This window comes from Cervus canadensis, chromosome 26 (genome assembly GCF_019320065.1).
Source record: "Cervus canadensis isolate Bull #8, Minnesota chromosome 26, ASM1932006v1, whole genome shotgun sequence".
NCBI classification, from domain to species: domain Eukaryota; kingdom Metazoa; phylum Chordata; class Mammalia; order Artiodactyla; family Cervidae; genus Cervus; species Cervus canadensis.
In genome coordinates, this window is record NC_057411.1 from 3836638 (window position 1) to 3858922 (window position 22285).

Sequence of the window (22285 nt, forward strand, 5' to 3'; positions counted from 1 at the left end):
TTGCCACATAGTTTGCGTGTGGTGGAGCCAGGATATGAGCAAAGGCAGGATGAATCTAAAGCTGTACTCTAAAGCAGATTCATGGGGTGGTCCAGCGGTTAAGAATCCACTTTGCAATGCAGTGGACTTGAGTTCGATCACTGTTTGGAGAACTGAGAACTAAGAACATGGAGAACTAAGCCATGGAGCAACTAAGTTCGAGCAGGCTGCAACTACCAAGGCTGCAAGCCGCAACTAGAGAGCCCATGCACTGCAATGAAAGGCTACACATGACGCAACTCAGACCCGATGCGGCCAAATAAATAAATAAATATTTTTTCAAAAGTTAATAAAGCAGATTTGTGCTAGTTCACCTCTCAGTAAAACACACCTCTTGATAAAAGTCACTAAAAAGCCACTTCTTGTCTTTCGGCCCTCCCTTTCCAAGTATCACTCAGTATTGCCAATTCTCCTTTCCTAACATATTGGTGCTTCCTAATTTACTCTTATATTAAGCTGACCATCAAGTTCTAACCATTTCTTGCCTCAACTTTTAGAATAATATATTTGAAAATCAGTCTCGTGTGTTGACCCCAAACTATCCTCCTAGTCTCTACACTCTTCTTCCTGATTTGATCTCCAATATCAAATAGCTAATGTTTTTCTCATTATCATGTAGCATGTAGTGTAAAATGCTACCTCATAATCATGTAGCATGAGGAACTGATGTTGGGTTATATTTGGAGTTGCTTCTGACAATAATTCTTATGAGACTGCCTGTCAACTAACTCCTTGATGCTGTCCCTCCCATGAAATGGAACTCAGAATTACAGGGGCCCTTATTAGATTATTTAACTCAGTCTCCTGTCTTCAGTCAAGAGCCATGAGCCACTAAAGACAGGTCTTGATTATTTCTCTCTTGAAGAAGTATTGAAAAGATTCTCTATAACCACACTCAGCAGCACAGAATCTTTTCTATCATGTAATAGTGACAGAGTCTTCCCAAGATGTCAACACCAGAAGGTCTCAATAAGGTCTCACCTCACACCGTGTACCCAGAAACCCACTGTACCAGAGGTCTGCTCCTTGAGTACAGATGGCAGGCTTCTGGGAAATCCCTATTCACTCAGCAAATTATTCACTTCCTTTTTCATAGCAAGGGAATTATGACATATATAGGCAAACACCAGAATTTTAGACTTTTTTAAAGTAATTGAACTAGATATACAGTTCATGTTTTTTATTAGAGGCTTTATTGTATAGTTCTTACTTTAGTTTTGCTTTTAAATTATTTAAATTACATTTTTATTTATTAGAAAATTTACTTATTAACAACAAAACAGTGGTTCTCAATCTGACTACACATTAGAATATCCTGGGTCTGGGAAGCTTTGAAAAACTACCAGTACCTAGAATCATCTTACATCAGTCCAGTCAGAATCTCTGGGAATAAAACCTGACCAACCGATTTTTTGTGTGTTTTAATGTGATTCTAATATGTAGCCAGAGTACAGAAACATCATGTTAAATTCTTGTTCATGAGAACAGAAAAGATCCCCAAACTTTGAAATTAACACATTAATTACAGGACTCCAGGACTATTTCATGCACTGGGTACTATAGTCATAGTGAGCTTTCCAAAGAGTATAAAGATTTGTGAGAAAGTTTAAAAGTATAACTCATAAAGAATGAAATTATTCTTAGCAAATTCAAAATTATTAAGACTTTTAAATATTTTTCAACCAAAAACATCTAATGTGAGATGGCAGTAACTTTGAATGTATTTGCCATGATTCCAGGTGCATCTTCCAAAAGTAAGAGCATTTACAACATAAAGAGACCTTAAATCCTCCTTAATAGAGTATTTCAAATTAGAATTCAGTATTTACAGCTTGAAATATTCTTATCTACTGCTGAAGAAAATATCAAGGAAGTAAAAGAGTCTGAAGTCAACAGTATGGCAACAACCATTCATTTTGATACAAAGAATTATAGCTTTAAACAGAAGACAAGATTTTTATGCTTATTGAGGCAATTCTTCCATTCTTTCTGAGTTATGTTTTTTGATAAGTGGTATTCTGAGAGAAAGAACTGCTTGGGGGAGGTTAGAAATGAGGAAGACACCAAAATTTAGTTTCAAGAAAGATGAATTATCTAAATCACTTTCTCTGATTTAGAAACACTATTGAACACAATGCAATTTGTGACATCATTTTAACTCTTCTTTAACTCCTAAAATCATAAGCTAGATTCCAATAAATTGGAGTAATATGGAACACTAGCTCTGATAACCAGTTACAAGAATTCTTCAGGGTCTACAATGAGGACCCTGGACTACAAACATCTCTAAAATTCTTCAGGAGCTTTCAGTTCAGGTCAGTTCACTCATTCAGTTGTGTCTGACTGTTTGCGACCCCATGGACTGCAGCACCCCAGGCTTCCCTATCCATCACCAACTCCCGGAGCTTACTTAAATTTATGTCCATCAAGTCAGTGATGCCATCCAACCATCTCATTCTCTATCATCCCCTTCTCCTCCTGCCTTCAATCTTTCCCAGCATCAGGGTCTTTTCCAATGAGTCAACTCTTCGCATCAGGTGGCCAAAGTATTGGAGTTTCAGCCGCAGCATCAATCCTTCCAATGAATATTCAGGACTGATTTCTTTTAGGATAGACTGGTTGGATCTCCTTGCAGTCCAAGGAATTCTCAAGAGTCTTCTCCAACACCACAGTTCAAAAGCATCAATTCTTCGGTGCTCAACTTTCTTTATAGTCCAACTCTCACATCCACACATGACTGCTGGCAAAACCATAGCTTTGACTAGATGGACCTTTTTTGGAAAAGTAAAGTCTCTGCTTTTTAATATGCTGTCTAGGTTGGTCATAGCTTTTCTTCCAAGGAGCACGCATCTTTTAATTTCATGGCTGTAATCACCATCTGCAGTGATTTTGGAGCCCCCAAAAATAAAGTCTGCCACTGTGTCCAGTGTTTCCCCATCTATTTGCCATGAAGTGATGGGACCAGATGCCATGATCTTAGGTTTTTGAATGTTGAGTTTTAAGCCAGCTTTTTCACTCACCTCTTTCACTTACTTCAAGAGTCTCTTTAGTTCCTCTTCCCTTTCTGTCATAAGGGTGGTGTCATCTGCATATCTGAGGTTATTGATAATTTTCCCTGCAGTCTTGATTCCAGCTTGTGCTTTAGGAGAACAAAATTATTCTTAGCAAACTCAAAAAGTTGGAAAATGTATGAAAATGTTGGAAAATGTCTGAATTTAACAGAGGTTATTCAAGAAAAAATATGGAGAACTTAAATGATCTTCAAGAATCACAGAGTACTTTTTACTCACATATGCAGAAAAGAAAACTGATGAAGGACACATATGAAACTTAAAAATAATTACTCCTGAGGACGAGGATGGGAATGGTAGATAGAAGCAGTTACATGTATTACTCTATCCTCTTTTGTATGTTTTAGTATTTTTGTTGATAATTTAGAATCACAATTTAAATAATAATAAACATAACAAGTGTTGGGTTCTTAGAAAGCTCTTAAAGGCCATCCTCATCCTCTGTAATTTGGAAGTGTCTTTGTTAACATCTCCTTTGCCCAGGTGGATAAGAGAATATGAAGAGAAGTGCTTACCCTTCTCTCTCCTGCTTAGAGGGCATGGAGCAATTCTCCTGGAATATTCCCTGCTTCCTTGTGGGTTTCATGGAGGTGCCAAAGCAGGAACTTGATCTCAGAGAAGCCCTAATTTATCAATAATAATTCATTTTAAGAGCTCAAATGTATTAAGTACCTGCTATACAAAATGTTTCTTACACATTATCACATTTTCTCTTCAAAACAATCCTGTGAGACTCAGAAATTTTAGGTATCTTTGACAGCCCACACCATTAGTAAATGGAAGAGCCAGGATTTAAATCTCTATCTTTCTGGGCCTTCCTGGTGGCTCAGTGGTAAAGAATCTGCCTGCCAGTGCAAGAGACATGAGTTTGATCCCTGGTCTGGGAAGATCCCACATGCTGTGGAGCAACTAAGCCCATGCACCGCAACTATTAAACCTGTGCTCTAGAGCCCGAGAACCACAACTACTGAAGCCCACACACCCCAGAGTCCACGCTCCGCAACAAGAGAAGCCCCCGCAATGAGAAACCCATGCACCACAATGAGAAACAGTCCCTGCTGTTCACAACGACAGAAAAGTCTGTGCAGCAACAAAGACCCAGGGCAGCCAAAAATAAAAATAAGTGGATAAATAAATAAAAAGTATAAATTTACACCTTTCTGGCTTCACAAACCAGTGTCCTAAAATGGAGAGAAATTAAAATTGTGAGACAATCAGGAAATTTGAACAGTAAGTGGATTTCCGCCAAAGTTGGTAACATTTCTGCTAATATAACCCTCCTTAAAACTTTGTAGTTCTCCTACAACTCCTTGACTCCATCAGTCAAAGCCCACAACCACAGATCTCTTTGAGGCAAGTGTTTCTCTACCTTGGGCTTCTGCTGACATGGCTGGGGGGCAACGGCCCCAAGTTTCTTAGAAATTCAACTGTTTGACTGAATAATCCTGAACACCTTTGGCCTTTCTGCTAAACTTGCTACCTCCGGTGTCCAGTGACATTTTCCTTCTAGCCCACACCAGCAGGCTTCTCAAATGTCATCATGCTTTTGCTAGCAACTTCAATATTATTTTTTACATAGATAATTCCTCCCATACATACATATTGTAATAGTTTAAAAATCTATTTTGTGGAAAAGTTTCAAGATACTAGGTTTGGTCCATATTACTTTTTAAAAGTTTTACATTGACTGATTGCAAGTTTTGATCCCTGTTCAATTCTTCAGCCTAGGTCCTTTCCTCATAACAAGCTCCTAAATAACGATCCCCAGGACTGAAAAGGGGGAAATCCTTCAAAATACATCTCCCATAACTGTGAAGGAGGAGACTCCTTAAAATACAATAGGTGATTTTTCATGAACATATATATAATATATATAATAATACCTTACGTGTAAAGGCTGCCATTGTTTCTTTTCATCAGTTTCCTATGGAGTAACATACTGTATTTAGTTTCAAAGGGCTTGTTCCAAAGATATTTTCCTTTTCCAGTTTCCCATATTTGTTTGAAGGGGAAGTACAATGATGTAGTGGAGGAGGGGGAGCTTTGGTGCCAGATGAACCAAGATTAGAATCTCAGCTCTGCTACGTGAGCAATTTTAACCGTGCTCAACCCCAATTTTCTTTTTCAAATTTTATTCTATTTTAAAAATGTTATTGTGGTAAGAACACTTAACATGAGCTCTATCCTCTTCATTATAGAATATGGTACTATTATCTACAGGCACAATGCTTACAGCAGATCTCTAGAATTTATTCATCTTGCATAACTTAAACTTAATACTGCCAAACACTTACAGAAGCATTAGCACTAATCCTTCTAAACTTTTCCCCAAAAGATGTAGAGAAGGGAACATTTCCAAACTTATTTTGTGAAGTCAGCCTAACTCTGATACCAAAGTCAGACCAAAAAAGAAAAGAAAACTGCAGGACAGTATCCCTGATGAACATTGATGCACAAATCCTCAACAAAACACTAGGAAACTCAACTCAACAGCACATCAAAAGGATCATACAGAACCAAGTGGGATTTATCCCTCAGATGCATGGATGGCTCAACATATGAAAATCAATTAATGTGATCACCACATTAACAGAATGAAGGATGAAAATCACAAGATAATTTCTTCAATATTCCTTAGGTTTTCACTAACAAGTTTCTCAAAATCCTGACAGCCTCTTCCAGCCACCACATTTGAAAGCCACTCCCACATTTTTAAATGTTTGTTGTGGCAACACCGCACTTCCAGGTACCAAGAGCTACGCTAGTTTTCTGTTACCACATAACCAATTATCCCAAAGCCTAATGGCTTCAAACAATAGTCATTTATTATTGCAGAGTTTTTGTGGTTCAGCAGTATGGGTTAATTTAGCCCGGTTGTTCTAGTTTCAGGTCACTCATAAGGTTACAGGCAAGATGTCGGCCTGGGATGCAGTCATGCGAAGGTTTAACTGGGGATAAAAAAATTCACATGACTGTAGCTAAGGATTCAGATCCTCACTGAAAATTGGGAGTCTCCATAGGGCTACTTGTGTCCTCAGACAAGGAGATTGGCTTTCCTAGAGCAAGTGATCCAAGATAGCAAGGTGGAAGTCCCGGAGTCTACCATGACCTGGATCTTAAAGTCATACATGATCACGTCCACAATATTCTATTAAGCAGTTCAGCCTTATTCACAGTCTGAGGCCATTAATGCCCAGGGATTAAATACAGGAGACAGGGGTCATTGGGGATCATTAAGAATTTGGCTATAATTTCTCTTGTTAGTGTTGCATCATTTTCAGCATTCAAATCTTGACTATATCTTAACAGATTTTCCCCAAAGCATTTCATATTCATTGATGCCATTTTAAGTTCTAACTTCCAATTGGTTTTTGCCACTATATAAAAATACAATTAATTTTTTGTATTGTCCTAGTAACCTGTGCCCTTGCTAGACTCACACAGAAGTTCTAAGTAGCTTTTTTGGTAGATTCTTTGGGACTTTCTTTTTCCTTGTAGATAATCATATTTCTGTGAGTAAAAACAATTTTGTGTTTTTCCTTTTTAATCTGTATGCTTTTAATTTGTTGGCTTCTTATATAGGCTAGAATCTCCAATATACTGTCAAATAGAAGTGATGAGGGTATACATTCTTGCCTCAAGTCCATGCTTGAGAAGAAAGCAAGCAGTCCCTCACCATTACTATGAAATTGTAAGTTTTGCATAGATTCCTTTCATCAGGCTGAAGAAGTTTCCTTCTAGTCCTAATTTATTAGAAATTAATATGAATGCTGAATGCTGTCAAATGCTTTTTCTGAATCTCTTGAGACAATCCTATGGTTGTTCTGGTAAATTGCATTTATGGATTTTTTTTGAATGTTGAACCAACATTCCTTGGATTCCTTGGATAAAAATGCAATTCCTTGCATTCACTTGGACATGATGTGTTACCTTTTCCATATTTTGCTAGATTTGGTTTGATAATAAGGATATTTTAAAATCCATTTTTAGGAGGGATATTTGTCTATAGTTTACTTTGCTTGTAATGACAGTTTCTGGGTGTTTCTTGTTTTTTTTTTTTTTCTTTAATCATGGTAATGGTAGCTTCATAAAATTAGTTGAGAAGTGTTCCCTTCTCTTCTATTTTTCTGGACCATAAATATTTATAGGTGAAATGATACCATTATCTTGGATTTGCTTAAAAGTAATTTGGAAGGAAGGGAGGGATGAATGTGAATATGGATAAAATGAGACAGGCTAGGAGTTGATAATTACTGAAGCTTAGCAACAGGTATGTAAGGATTTATTAAACTGTGCTCCTCTGTATATGTTTGAAATTTTCAATAATAAAATATTTTCTCTTAGAAATAAATGTGTCCTTTCCACAGCTCTCCCCCACTTTCCAATGAGTATGCTATACAAAAGGGTGCCCCCACAGTTTCAGCAAAGAGTGAAGCAGAAACTCAGACACTGAGAGTTCCCAAGTCCTATAAAGACTGTACTGATCATGAACATCCAAATGTGCGCTAAGAGGAGAGTAGGATAAATCAATTACAGCTTCAGTTTAGAAGTAGGATTTAAAAGTCTTAATTTCTTGGCTGTTTCTCCCATTTAGCTTTGAAAAATTCTATCCTGTAATGCAATGGTTTCGAAATCTAATGTACATGAGAATCACCTAGAGGGCTTCTTAAAATACAGACTGTTTAAGGCAGTGAAACTATTCTATGTGACACTGTCATGGTGGATCCATGTCACACATTTGTCAAAAACCGTGGAGTATACAGCACCAAGAATGAGACTAATGTAAACTAGGGACCTTGGGTGATAATGATGAGTCAATGCAGTTTCACTGACTCTAACACATGTACCACTCTGGTGGGGGCTATTGATAGAGGAGTAGGCTGGATAGACAGGGATATATAGCAACTCTCTGTACTTTCTGCCCAGTTGTGTGGTGAACCTTAAACCGCTCTAAGGAAATAAATTCTAATTAAAAACCAAAACCAAAAACACAGGTTGTTAGACTCTATCCTGAGAACTTCTCATGCAATAGACGTGGCGGAGAGCCCCCAAATCTGCATTTCTAACAAGTTCCTGGGTGATAATGATGATGTTGACCCAACAACCACAAGAGAACTTCTCCTTTAATATAAAGCCTCAGATTTCAGAAATTCCAATTTTCTCACAGTTTAAACCCTGAGTCCAATCCAAGTAGAATATTATTTAGATCACAAGCCTCAATGACTCTAAATTTTGTTTGTTCCATTTTGGCAAACTTTGAATATTAACCATGTACCAGGTCTTCTGCTAGCCTCTGGAGATACAAGGATACATATTAATGCACTGTCCCTGCCATTGAAGTTTTATAGTCCAGTATCCTTATCCTTAAACCTGTTTATAAATTTTATAACTATTTTGTTCAATTGTTACCTAAGCTTTTCATTTATAGTAGACTGCTTTTAAATTTGTCTTGGTAAATTAAATTAACAGTTAAGTGGTGGCTCAGATGGTAAAACATCTGCCTGCAATGCAGGAGAGCTGGTTTTGATCCCTGGGTTAGGAAGATCCCCTGGAGAAGGAAATGGCAACCCACTCCAGTACTCTTGCCTGGAAAATTCCATGGACAGAGGAGCCTCCATGGGGTCACAATAAGTCGGACACGACTGAGCGACTTTACTTACTTACTTACTTAAGTTCAACTGGTAGTATAAAATATTACAGTGTTTTTTTTCTATATCTTGGTTTCAGAGTTAAGTCTTCCCAAGCTTCTTCCAGAAGAAACCTTAGAAATCATCTCATTCATTCACCACCTCCATTTCACAGCTGAATAAACAGAAAGTCCAGAAAAATGTGGCAACTTTCCCAAGGTCACTAAGCTAGTAAGTGACAGAACTAGAAAATCCAAGGCATTGAACTCCAAACATGGTGACCTTCCTAAGACATCTAGCCTCATGGTTTAAATTCCAACATCAAGGAAAATTATAGATTCCTATATTTAGGAAATATTTCACAAATTTCAGTGGACTTTCATGATTACATTAAATTATTGACAATCTTTGTGAATTAAAGGAGAAAAGGTGGACAGAAAAAGATGAAAGACTGGAGTAGTGATGGCTGGCGTCATAATAGCATTAGTAGTTGTAGTAAAGTATAGCAGTAATAGATGACTTCTCGTGTGCCGTTTACTCTGACTTTCTTAGAACATTCACTCTTCTCAATAACCCCACAAGATAGGTACAATTATTATACCCATTTTACAGACAAGGAAACTTAAGCACAAAGAAGTTCAGTAACTTGTCCAAAGAGACATGGCTTTTGTACTTGTTGTTGAGACCTGTCTGACTCTGTGACCCCATAGACTATAGCCCACCAGGCTCCTCCGTCCATGGGATTTCCCAGGCAAGAATACTGGAGTGGGCTGCCATTTCCTTCTCCAGGGGGTTTTACATTCCATCTAATGGCCTTGACTATAATGAATCCCCAACTATAATTAAATTCTGCTAGGAGGAAAATTTAAATAATGTTTAATCATTGTGTAAAGTTGCACAGTTCTTCAAAGCCCCAAATCCTTTCTGGATAGCTTAACAAATCTCAGTGAGATAGTTGAAAACAAGGAAATTTAAAACTCTTTCATCTATGCCTGTTAGAAACCAATTTAAAAACTCTATTCTTCTGAACAGGTCAAATATTAAATCAAAATATGATTTCAGTAATTGGAATTCATAAATGGGTCAACAAGCTTGGCTGGAGTCGAGCACCAGGTACATACACAGTCACAGACATGCACACACACACACCCTCATTCCGTCTCACATATAAACAAACATTACCTTATACCCTTGGGAATTATTTTTAGCTATCTTTAGCCAAACTGGTTTCACTTGGCAAACTATAACCTCTACAGGTGGCACCTATTCTCTGCGAAGTGTTTCCTTTTCCCAGAATTGAGACATTGGCACCGCATACCTCCTTACCCTTTTCGACATCTGTTTCTACTTATGTGCCAGCTGAGGCCACCTGACCCATGAAAGGAAACAAAACAAGGGTTCATGGTCATTGTCTACCGAAACGTCGTGTTTTGGTCCAACCAGACCTTGGAAACACAGATTGGGATATGAGATGCCAAGCACTGGGCCACCTTAGGAAGGGGCAGAGGAAAAAATATTTCCCTTACTCATCAGATGGTGCTGGATAGAAAAAATAAGGCAGGACTCTAGAGAAATCAATTTATAAAGTGACTAAGTATTCACTACCATTTTCAAAGCATTGCATTTTGCTTCAGAGGTGCTATAAGGGACATAGGACCAAGCTTGCTTTGAAGGGGTTTATAAGATTACAATCAAGTCACAGTACATACATTAGAAAATAAATCTGTGAGGTTAAGTACATGAGCATGTCAAATTTACAAGACAAGCAGCAAATATCACAGGCATTTCTTGGAACAAAAACTGACGGCTGGAAAGGATAGGAAAACCTCAGTGATGCTAAGACTTGAAGAAGAAAAACATAATTTATTTTGTGACAAATGAAATCACTTTCTTCTAAATAGTTTACCAGGATAAAAATTACCAAGTCACATCTCTCCTAAGAGCCGAACTAGATGACACCCAAGAAAATCCCTGTCCCTGTTTCATAGATATACTTTTCTGCTCCTCTTCTCTTCCTATAGTCAGCTTTCAATTATCTGTAGCAGTTGAGGATAGAGACCAAAGAGATAAATATAGGGACATGTCATACCATTTATTTTTGCCTCCAGGCTCTCTTTCTAGTTTTCAAAACTTTGCTTTTGAAAACTTTGGTAATGACTACCAAACTGTAATGATTTGAAGACATATATACACAAATCTGCAAAGCTGCCTATAACAAGGATATTCATTGCAATGTTAGACGATTAAAAGATTTTGAAAACAACCTTAGTATCCATCAACAAGGAGGATTTTAACATATTGCAAATAGAGAAGATAAAACTGCCAAGCAGTAATGTCTCATATGATTCCACTTAGTTAAAACAAAAAAGGACACCTGTTACCTCATGACTGCCCCTCATCCTCCAACCAATTCTAGGAGGCAATGCGAGAAATCGTCAATAATGTGATAACTGTGACATCAGTAGCTGACTTTTGTTTTTATTTATTATTTTCTGTGCTGGTGAAGTTTTTTTAAAGTGTATCACAATTATACTTTTAAAATAGTTTAATTAATCTACATGTACATATATAATATTGACATTTTTGTTTTTCAGATATTCTGCTTTGCAAATGAATGAGCTAGAGACATCCACTCAAAGTGAGGCAGAATATTAACAAAAGGGTCCATAAAAATGAACCATCAGGCATGAAGAATGGTCACTACACACAGATTTTTTTTTATTTCAGTGTGTTGGTCATTCCCTCACAGAAAATTAGATCTTCCTCAAGTAAATCTGATGGATAGATGGATGAATATTTGATTTTCGGGTGCTATTTAATAGTTCAAAGCCTCATAAGCTTGAATCCTATAGCTGAAAAAGCACGTGTTTTCAGAAAAGAACTAACCACAGAACAACGTAAGGGTTTAAGAAGTGGGAAGCATGTGGCTATGATGCTAGCCTAGTTGGTGACATTCTGTGACAGCTGCCAGCCTTGAGCAAGATTGAAGACGTCCGGACATCCAAGTGGCCTTTCTCCTCCTTCGCCTGCTGGAACTCAAACAGGGCGGCTGGATGGCCATGAACTTTGTGCGTGAGATCAGGAGGTAAGTGGGAGAGGCTCAGCCCGTTCTGCTGAAGCACCAGTTCAGAGAAAGTTAGATGACGCAGCCCTTTGCTTTCCTCTTGGCTTGAATAAAATCAGGAAAAGTGGTTTAGATTCAGTACTTTCTCTGCTCTCCTCAGGGTCCACATGTTTCCTGACCCTTGCCCCTTTTTTTCTGTCCAGGGGCAGTCACCTGCACATGGGATTAGCTGACAATGACATCCTGTTCATCTCTATGTTCTGGACCTATCATTCTGCCTCATCAGGTTGCCCAGGTCCTCTGCAGAATAATTCACTTCATATCCAGCCATCACCTGGTCATAACATCACCTGGCCACACTGTCACCTAACCACACCATCACCCAACCATATCACCAAGCTGGGATTTTTTTAGGAGGAACAAAACTCTTTAAAGGAGGTCTCTATAAAACTAACTAATTTACATAGTTAAACATAACTCTCAGGAAATTAATTGAAGCTCCTTAATTTTTAAAGAGAGTACAATGGCCAAACCTTTGAAGCTGGTGATAAAACATCACTCAACACTGGCTGTTCAGTTCTTTCTTTCCTTCTAGGGAAATTCATGGGATTCTCCAGGCAAGAATACAAGGAAACTTTCTCTAAGCCTTCCTTGGAACCCTTTATTCCAACACTATAGGGGGGAAAAAGTGATCAGTTGGAATGCCTCATCTCCCATTATTTACCATGCCAACCTACATACATCTTTTCCTATCCTATTTTTGTTTCTTCTGACCCCAAAATGATCTCTTCTTCTATGCTTTGGAACCCATCCTCTGCCACTTTCTTAGGACCTTAATACTAACAATTTATTGTTCGGTAGCTCAGCTGTGTCTGACTCTTTCAACCTCATGGACTGCAGCATGCCAGGCTTCCCTGTCCTTCACTATCTCCTGGAGTTTGCTCAAACATGTCCACTGAGTCAATGATGCCATCCAACCATCTCATCTTCTGTTACCCCCTCTCCTCCTGTCCTCAATCTTGCCCAGCCTCAGGGTCTTTTCAAATGAGTCAGTTTTTTACATCAGGTGACCAAAGTATTGGAGCTTCAACTTCAGCATCAGTCATTCCAGTGAATATTCAGGGTTGATTTCCTTTTGGGTGGACTGCTGTGATCTCCTTACTGTCCAAGGGACTCTCCAGCACCACAGTTCAAAAGCGTCAATTCTTCAGCACTCTAGTACTTCAGTACTAGATAAGTTAAAAAACACAGGCCTCTGTGTGCTTCCTTATAGTCCAACTCTCACATCCATACATGACCACTGGAAAAACCATAGCCTTGACCAGACGGACCTTTGTTGGCAAAGTAATGCCTCTGCTTTTTCATGCTGTCTATGTTTGTCATAGCTTTCCTTCCAAGGAGCAAGCATCTTTTAATTTCATGGCTAGTGTCACCATTCACAGTGATTTTGGAGCCCAAGAAAATAAAGTCTGTCACTGTTTCCATTGTTTCCTCATCTATTTGCATGAAGCGATGGGACCAGATGCCATGATCTTAGTTTTTTGAATGTTGAATTTTAAGCCAGCTTTTTCACTCTCCTCTTTCACCTTCATCAAGAGGCTCTTTACTCTCTCTTCACTTTCTGCCATAAGGGTGGTGTCATCTGCATATATAAGGTTATTGATAATTCTCTCGGCAATTTTGATTCCAGCTTCGGCTTCATCCAGCCCAGCATTTCGCAAGATATACTCTGCATAGAAGTTAAATAAGCAGGGTGACAATATACAGCCTTGACGTATTCCTTTCCCAACTGGGAACCGGTCCGTTGTTCCACGTCTTGTTCTAACTGTTGCTTCTTGACCTGCATACAGATTTCTCAGGAGGCAAGTAAGGTGGTCTGGTATTCCCATCTTTTGAAGAATTTTCCACAGTTTGTTGTGATTCACACAGTCAAAGGCTTTAGCATAGTCAATGAAGCAGATGTTTTTCTGGGATTCCCTTGCTTTTTCTATGATCCAACAGATGTTGGCAGCTTGATCTCTGGTTCCTCTGCCTTTTCTAAACCCAGCTTGTACATCTGGAAGTTCTCAGTTCACATACTGCTGAAGCCTAGCTTGAAGGATTTTGAGAATTACCTTGATCTTACCCCTACAGATGTTTCATTGTCCACTCTGTTGCATTTAATACTTTCTGCCTGGCCCCTGAGGTCACTTACGTTTATGATGCTCACCTTAAACTAATAGTAATGGTGTATATCCTTCATACTTTTACACTTACATAATATAAACATATTTACCATATTTAAAGCTCTTAATATTGTTCTTCTACAAAATAAAAGGGATCATGGAGTTAAGATATTCTTTTTAGGTGCTGTATCATATTCTATGGGCTTCCCTGGTGACTCACTGGTAAAGATTCCACCTGCCAATGCGGGAGATGCAGGCTCGATCCCTGGGTGGGGAAGATTCCCTGGAGAAGGAAATGCAACCCACTCCAGTATTCTTGCCTGGGAAATTCCACAGACAGAAGGAGCCTGGTGGGCGATAGTCGACGGAGTCACAGAAGAGTTAGACATGACTTAGCAACTAAACAATAACAATCATATTCTATTCTATGAATGTGCTATAATTTATTCAGTTATTCCTCGATAGGCATGTGGGTTGTCTACAGCCTCTAGGTAAATAATTCTCCAATATGTCACCTTGTCAGCACATCCATACATCTGGCGCTTTGGTTTCTTTGGGTTCAGTGCATAGCTGCGTACTGCTAGGTCATAACATGTCAATTTAAATGTTTAATGAGTACAGACATGTTTTAACATTCCTAGAAATTTCAGCAATTCATCTTACAACAACATATAAGGGTATCTTCCCTTCCCCCTCCCCAGCTTTGGCCTATATTGGATGTTATCAATATTTTAAGCTTTGACCAATTTAATGGGTTAAAAAAAAAAAGGCCATTTCATTCTTATTTCCATTTCTTGAGTACTGGAGAAGTTAAAAAACACAGGCCTCTGGCAAGATAATATATCAAAATGTTAATCAAAGCGTTTTCCATGTTCTCTCACTGGTACCTTTGATCTCGGATGGTTATTTTTCTATCACCCCACCCCCTACCACACTCTAAACTGAAACAAAGGCTCCAAGATGCCTCAGGCCCAACTGCAGAACAGGAAGAGTTTAATGCCTGCTTTTCCTCTCCCAAAGGCTCTGGCATGAAGATGGAAATTGGAGGCAGAAGATCCATCCTAATTGGGGGCAGAGAAAGAGATGGAAAAGATTCCAGATCACAAAGTAGAAAGGGGAAATATCTTTTGCTAAGAGGACCAGGAAATAGAGCAGCAGGGAATCGCTGCCAGGTAGCTCTCAAGTGTTTGCTTTCTCACAACATCTCAGTCCCCAGTTGCTGACAACCCTCCACCCAGCAGTCTTGGGCTCTCTGAACAGAGGGTCAGGAGGAACTTTAACATCATGAGAGGTAATGGGGTGGAAGGTGGGATGGTGGAGAAAAGAAAGTGGGGTGGGGAGGAAGACAAAGGAAAACCATAGTTCCCTGACCAAAGCAGAACCAAACAAAACAACTGGGATTTCCCTAAAAGCCTATTCGCACCATACATGTTGCCACTGTTATCTATTTATTGTTCATTTGCATTTTATCTTCTGTGAATAGCCAGTACATATCCTATTCAAGCTGACTTTTTAAAAAACAAATGTCATTTTCTAAAAGTTCTTTGTATAGTACAGATACAAATGCTTTTTCTGTCAAATGTATTGAATATATTTCCTCTTTGGTAAACACTGCATTTTTTATTTTACTTGTGATATCCTGTCAACAGAAAATTTTGGTTTTGTTTTTAATATTGTCAAATGAATGTTTTTCTTTATTTTTTTCTGGAATTTCTATCTTGCTTACAAAAGTCTCTCTAATAGACTAATTATTCCTCTGGATTATATTTTTACAGTGTAATGATGTTACAAAGATGCTCTTTTATACAGATAGACTTAATCCATCTGGAATGTCAGTTTTCATACTATAGCATAAACCAGGTAATGATCTGATTTTATGGCCTGGGTTCAAATCCTGACTCTACCACACTCTATTAGCTGCGTGACTTTGGACCAATTACTAAACGCCTCTATGTTTCTTTTTTTTTTTAATTCAAGAGGGGATAAAAAACAGTTTCTACCTCAAAAGCTTGTATTGAGGACCGAGTTAATACATGAAAATATCTTAGACTAGTATCTGGCACATAGTAAGTGCTCACTAAACATTAGCTGTTAACTGACCCAGTTGAAAAATCCTGCCACCATCTACTAAACAATTTTTTCAATTAAAAATGCCCATTTTAGCAATATGAAGTAAACATATGAAGTATACATATGGAGTATGAAGTATACACTTGGGTCTGTTCCAGATTCTCTGTGCTCCATCAATTATATATGAATACTGTATTGTTTCATTATTACCTTTACAGCAAATTTTCTAATTTGGTGGTGCAAGTCCCTCTCCCTAATCTTTTTTTTCAAACTTTCTCAGTGATTATTTACATAGTATTTACCTATAGAAACTTTAAAACAATATTATTCTGTAATATTCATCTATGAAAATTTAAACATTTTAAAAATAATTTTGGACAGAAGAACAGAACTAAGATGCCAGCTTCACCCTGTCTGGAAAAGAACTAGTACCAAACAGTACAAAACTATTACCAAGAGTGGAGATCAAGTCTATCTACTTCTACTTGAAGGCACCCTCAACTTTTGGCATGGAATGCAAACTCCAGAAGTTGTTGGGGAAAGAAGAGCTATCCCATTCATTAGTTCAAACAAATTCTGCTATTTTGCTATGCATTGCTACATTATGGAAATCCAAAATTTATACCCACAGGAGGACCACAGGCTAAACAAGTCACTTAGAAACAACTGTCACATCAAATTATCCTTAATCTGGAGAAGTGCTAGCTTCTCCCAACACCCTACCCATGGGGCACAACGCAAGGCTTCTTATGTGTTTACTTTAAACTTTGTTTGGCATTCATGCTTTCTAGGATAAAATAGTTTATCTGGATTTGCAAAATCATTTCCTGTCGTTCCAAGATCAAGCACCATCTTGACTGTAAACACGGACTCTTCTGTCTGCCCGAGCAACTTAGAGGGCACCAATTCAGGTTTCCCTTCCGACTGTGACCAGGAAGAGGCCCAATAAATATTTCAGACATGAAAGGATTGTTATAACAAAGGGGTCTTAAAATCCTCCTGGGTTATCTGAACAGCTTTCCGTTTCATTTTGTTTTCACCTCTACCCCACTGAAATTGGAAGAGATTTTTTTTTTCCTCAGGATGAAACAAAAGTTTATGCATAGAAAGGCTGAGATTAGAAAATAAAATGAAAAACAAAGGCAACAAAACTAAGGGTTTAGATATGAAGGGAGAGAGAAAGCTATGTGAAGATGATGATCTGACCACAGGCCAGCCTTGGTAATTCCCAATCAGGATGTACCTCCTGATAGCAAACAATTCCTGCCTCAATGACAACTCCATGTATTTATGTCATAAACACAATCCCATCAAAGCAAGTATTACACACACCTTACTGTCGCATGGCGAATGCTGCCTGGCTTCCAAGATAAGCTTTATGGAGAGTGAAGAGGAAGGGACAAAAGAAACAGGTGAGAGGCCTAGGGAAAACACTTCCCTTAATCCTTTGATGTCACCAAAGTGATCGGTGATGAAAGAAGCATCATTCTTACTCCTCCCCGCCACTTCCTTAGACTGAAACCAGAGGCCAAATATCATCCAACATGGCTCTCCCTTTAAGGAGATGACTTTCTAAGATCATCAAACCAAAACCCAAAGCAGAGGACAGTGGATGTGTTATCTGGGCAAGGTTGTAAGGCATTTCTCCAGCTTTATTTCTTCAAAGTTGCTCATAATGAGCGCCATTCTGAACCAAGAGACTTTATTTTCTTAATCTTCTCTAGATTAAAAAAGGGGAAATGATAACCACCTTGATATTGTTACAGAAGCCTGACAGCCCAAGGTAATTGATGAGAGGTTTAACTTTATAAAAAGTATACATTGACAATGGAGTGTTTAGCTCAATTAGAGATAACAATATCTGGCCCGAAAGAAAAAAATCACAGCATAACAAAAGCATCTGGACAATTAAATGAGTCGAAGATATATATATTGGTTGTTCTTGTTGTTTAGTTGCTCAGTCATGTCTGACTCCTTTACAGCCCCATGGACTATAGCTCACCAGGCTCCTCTGTGCATGGGATTCTCTAGGCAAGAATACTGGAGTGGATTGCCATTTCCTTCTCCAGGGGATCTTCCCAACCCAGGGATAGAATCTGAGTCTCTTTTGTCTCCTGCATTGGCAGGTGTCTTCTTTACCAGTAGCACCACCTGGGAAGGCCAGAGATATATATATTCAGTTCAGTTCAGTTCAGTTACTCTTTCTGTCCAACTCTTTGCGACCCCATGGACTGCAGCATGCCAGGCTTCCCTGTCCCTCATCAACTCCTGGAGCCTACTCAAACATGTCCATGGTGATGGCCATGGACGGTGGACATCAGGTCCACCGCATCGGTGATGCCATCCAACCATCTCATTCTCTGTCGTCCCCTTCTCCTCCCATCTTCAGTCTTTCCCAGCATCAGGGTGTTTTCTAATGAGTCGGTTCTTCGCATCAGGCGGCCAAAGTATTGGAGTTTCAGCTTCAACATCAGTCCTTCCAATGAACACCCAGGACTGGTCTCCTTTAGGATGGACTGGTTGGATCTTCTTTCTGTCCAAGGGACTCTCAAGAGTCTTCTCCAACACCACAGTTCAAAAGCATCAATTCTTTGGTGCTCAGCTTTCTTTAGACTCCTACTCTCACATCCATACATGACTACTGGAAAAACCATAGCTTGGACTAGATAGACCTTTGTTGGTAAAGTAATGTCTCTGCTTTTTAATAAGCTGTTTAGGTTGGTCATAGCTTTTCTTCCAAGGAGCAAGCGTCTTTTAATTTCATGGCTGCAGTCACCATCTGCAGTGATTTTGGAGCCCAAGTAAATAAAGTTTCTCACTGTTTCCATTGTTTCCCCATCTATTTGCCATGAAGTGATGGGACCAGATGCCATGATCTTAGAAGAAATGGAGTGGCCCTCATAGTCAACAAAAGAGTCCAAAATGCAGTTCTTGGGTGCAATCTCAAAAAGACAGAATAATCTCTGTTCGTTTCCAAGGCAGACCATTCAATATCACAGTAATCCAAGGCTATGCCCTGACCAGTAATGCTGCAGAAGCTGAAGTTGAACAGTTCTATGAAGACCTATAAGACCTTCTAGAACTAACACCCAAAAAAGATGTCCTTTTCATTATAGGGGACTGGAATGCAAAAGTAGGAAGTCAAGAGCTACCTGGAGTGACAGGCAAATTTGACCTTGGAGTACAAAACAAAGCAGGTCAAAGGCTAACAGAGTTTTGCCAAGAGAACGCACTGGTCATAGCAAACACCCTCTTATAGCAACACAAGAGAAGACTCTACACATGGACATCACCAGATGGTCAACACCGAAATCAGATTGATTATATTCTTTGCCGCCAAAGATGGAGAAGCTCTATACAGTCAGCAAAAACAAGACTGGGAGCTGACTGTGGCTCGGATTATGAACTCCTTATTGCCAAATTCAGATTTAAGAAATATATATATCACAAAATTATTTTAGGCTTAGTTCTGTGAAGGACCCTGAGGGGAGGGGCATAAGAAGTACATGATCTCTCTGCTCTAAGGACTGACCTTCCTGTTAGAATAATACTTAGGCAATAAAATGAAGTAATATGAGGCAATACATGATTACACTTTTAAAACAATGCGGAAACAATACACACAATCAGACTTCCTTCAGAAAGAAAACAGTTCTTTGGATTTGATCATTGCAATGAGATTATCATGTAGATCTCAAGCTACAGGCTCAGTCCTTTAAATTATAAATTATTCTAGATAAAGTATACTTCTTTATCTTAAAATACAACGTTGGGCTTTCTTTCTCCTCCAAACTGTTATTTAATTGTTTGGGGAAGGTTTTATTTTTCTTTCTCTCTAGAGTTTTCAAGTACATATTTAATATCTTTAACTTTATTCAACTATTTGAAAATAATCTAACCTGAAATAACATCAATAATAAAATTGTATTCTCCCCCTTGAACAAAGTCAGTTTGAGCTGAACTGTGAAGCCTCACATTAAACCATTTAATAATGTTTAATTACAGTTCTAAATAAGGTTAAATTAGATATAGGAAGTAACATGGAAACAAAGCCAATTATTCATCATTCTAACAGCCATTTTCTACAGAAAAAATGGAAGGTCAACAAGCAATCATAGAGAAAATGAACTGAACAGTTGAAGATGATGTGGTAGTAAACTATATACCCAACCCTCCCAAAAATCACTGACACAGTCGTAAAGGAGGCTCATGTTATTCAGACCAGCTGTCCACACTGATCAAATCCTACAGACAGCTCCTTACAACAGGAGTCATTCAATAAATATTTATGAAATTGAGCTGAATACTCAACTCTCCACTTTAAGCAGTTATACCCTAAATCATGAGATGAATCAGACAGCACATGCAGAAGTGCATTTGAAATTCATTTAATAATAGCTAAGGTTTATATAAGCAATAGTTGATTATTAGGAACTTTCACTCAGAAATTGCCTCACTTGCCCCTACAGAGCCCTGTGAGGTGATTAAGAGGTCATTACCGCCTCACATTAATGAAGAAGAAACCTGAGTCTCAGGGAAGTTAAATGGCTGCTCCCCTGAGGTCGCCCCCGTGTAAACGGGCTGGCTGGAACCACCACCAGGGCTTGCTGAGCTGCTAAAGCCACCCCGCCTGTGCCTGTGTAACTCAGTTCATCAGAAGCACACGTACATGAAATGTTTTCAACCTTTCCAAATAACTGTCACCAACTGCTCTGCGGACAACTACCTCCACCCCCTTTCCCAGCTACGAAGCATGTCCTTTAATCACATCTCAGTCCAGTTCCCTAATGTCTCACCCCCTTTTAGTTAATGAAGTCTCATTTCGGCTAGCTCCCTTCCTTCCCAGAACAGGCAGTGAAGGGTAACCCAGGGCGTGGTGTTGGGGCGCAGAGGGCAGCCCTGCCGATGCACGGCGGCGTGGCCATCCCCTCTCGTGGGCCAGCAGGGTGGAGGGCTGCTAGGGCCTTGTGGACGCCTCAATGGGAGGTGCCAAGGGCAAGTTCTGCCAGGGGGCCCCAGGCGGGCGTGTAAAGCCTGGTCTGATCTCGGCAGAGTGCCACTGCGGTCCAGGAAACGCACCTCTCCCATGTGGCTTTTGCGATGCCCAGGCAGCTGGGGGCCCAGGCTCGGAGAACTGGACCCTGTGGCCCTCGTTGGAGATGAAAACTCCTCCACCAGCCTAGTCTCCCAGCCACCCCATCACTCCGCTTCTCCCGGGCCTCTTGCTCGAGTTCCCAGTCAGGACAGATGTCAGTCTTGCCTACTTTCAGACATCCACGAAATTCAGATCAAAATCTCTTGAAGTCTGCGTGACTTCAGCACTCACCTCTGATTTTTATCCCCTGAACACCAGCGCTGCCAGGTAACCTCTGAGGGTAGAAAAGGACCTCAGGGAATGCCCCCATGCTGACCATATGCTAGTGTGTGTGGACATGGACGTGAGATGGAAGAAGTGTTTACCTTTCTGCATTTATTGTTTCAGCTTTGCTTCTAGGCTTCACCACGTGCGTGGCACAAAACAGGCTCTCAACAAATTATTTGTTTCAAAGCTATGTGACTCTTACCTAGATGAGTTTTGTAAAACCTGCTTTTAAAGAACGTGACATAATTGCATTCATTTTTTATACTCTACACTTCTATCCTTTCACTGTGGATTTGAAGTGACCTTTACAATAGTAAGTAAACTTTTGCAGCTCTTTGAGTTAAAAATAATTGCATCAGGTGTTATTAAAGTTAGCATAGTGTAAACCACAAGTTCCAGGATATGTATACAGTCTTACTCAAATGACAGTTATGAGCTGTTAAAACTTCATTGTAGTCATAGTATCGTAAACTTTCATTCCCACAGCACTTACTGTGTGTCAGACTCTATTCTAAATGTTTCAGGAATGCTAACTCAGTTATAAGTTTCAAATCATGTCATCCTCAGAAGCTGTGGAGATAGACAACTTTATATCTCCATTTTACAGATGAGAAAACTGAGGCTAAAGACTCATGGCTAGAAAGAGCAAGATTTGACTCTAGGGGTTGTACCACTCTTAACCACCACCCAATATTGTTTCTCTGACTTTATGCTTCTGGAGAACATAAAACATCTCACTTTAATTTCTATCAGCTCTAGTCACAGAATTGCTAGCACTTATGAAAGCCTCACACTTTTACAAAACTGCTGAGTAGGAGCTTTAAGAGTGTCATGTCACTTAACCTCAAAGTCTGCATCCCCTAAGCCTACCCACAAGCTAGATGCAA

The 22285-nt window shown here is 39.3% G+C and overlaps 1 long non-coding RNA gene across 1 annotated transcript in view; it reads right to left on the reverse strand.

Annotated features, from left to right (window-relative positions):
- The window catches only part of LOC122428194, a 29831-nt gene extending 8393 nt beyond the window's left edge, over positions 1–21438 (reverse strand). Inside the window, exon 1 of the long non-coding RNA XR_006265666.1 lies at positions 21363–21438. This is a non-coding gene — a long non-coding RNA (uncharacterized LOC122428194). The remainder of the gene's footprint in view (positions 1–21362) is intronic.
- Between the last annotated feature and the right edge of the window lie 847 nt (positions 21439–22285).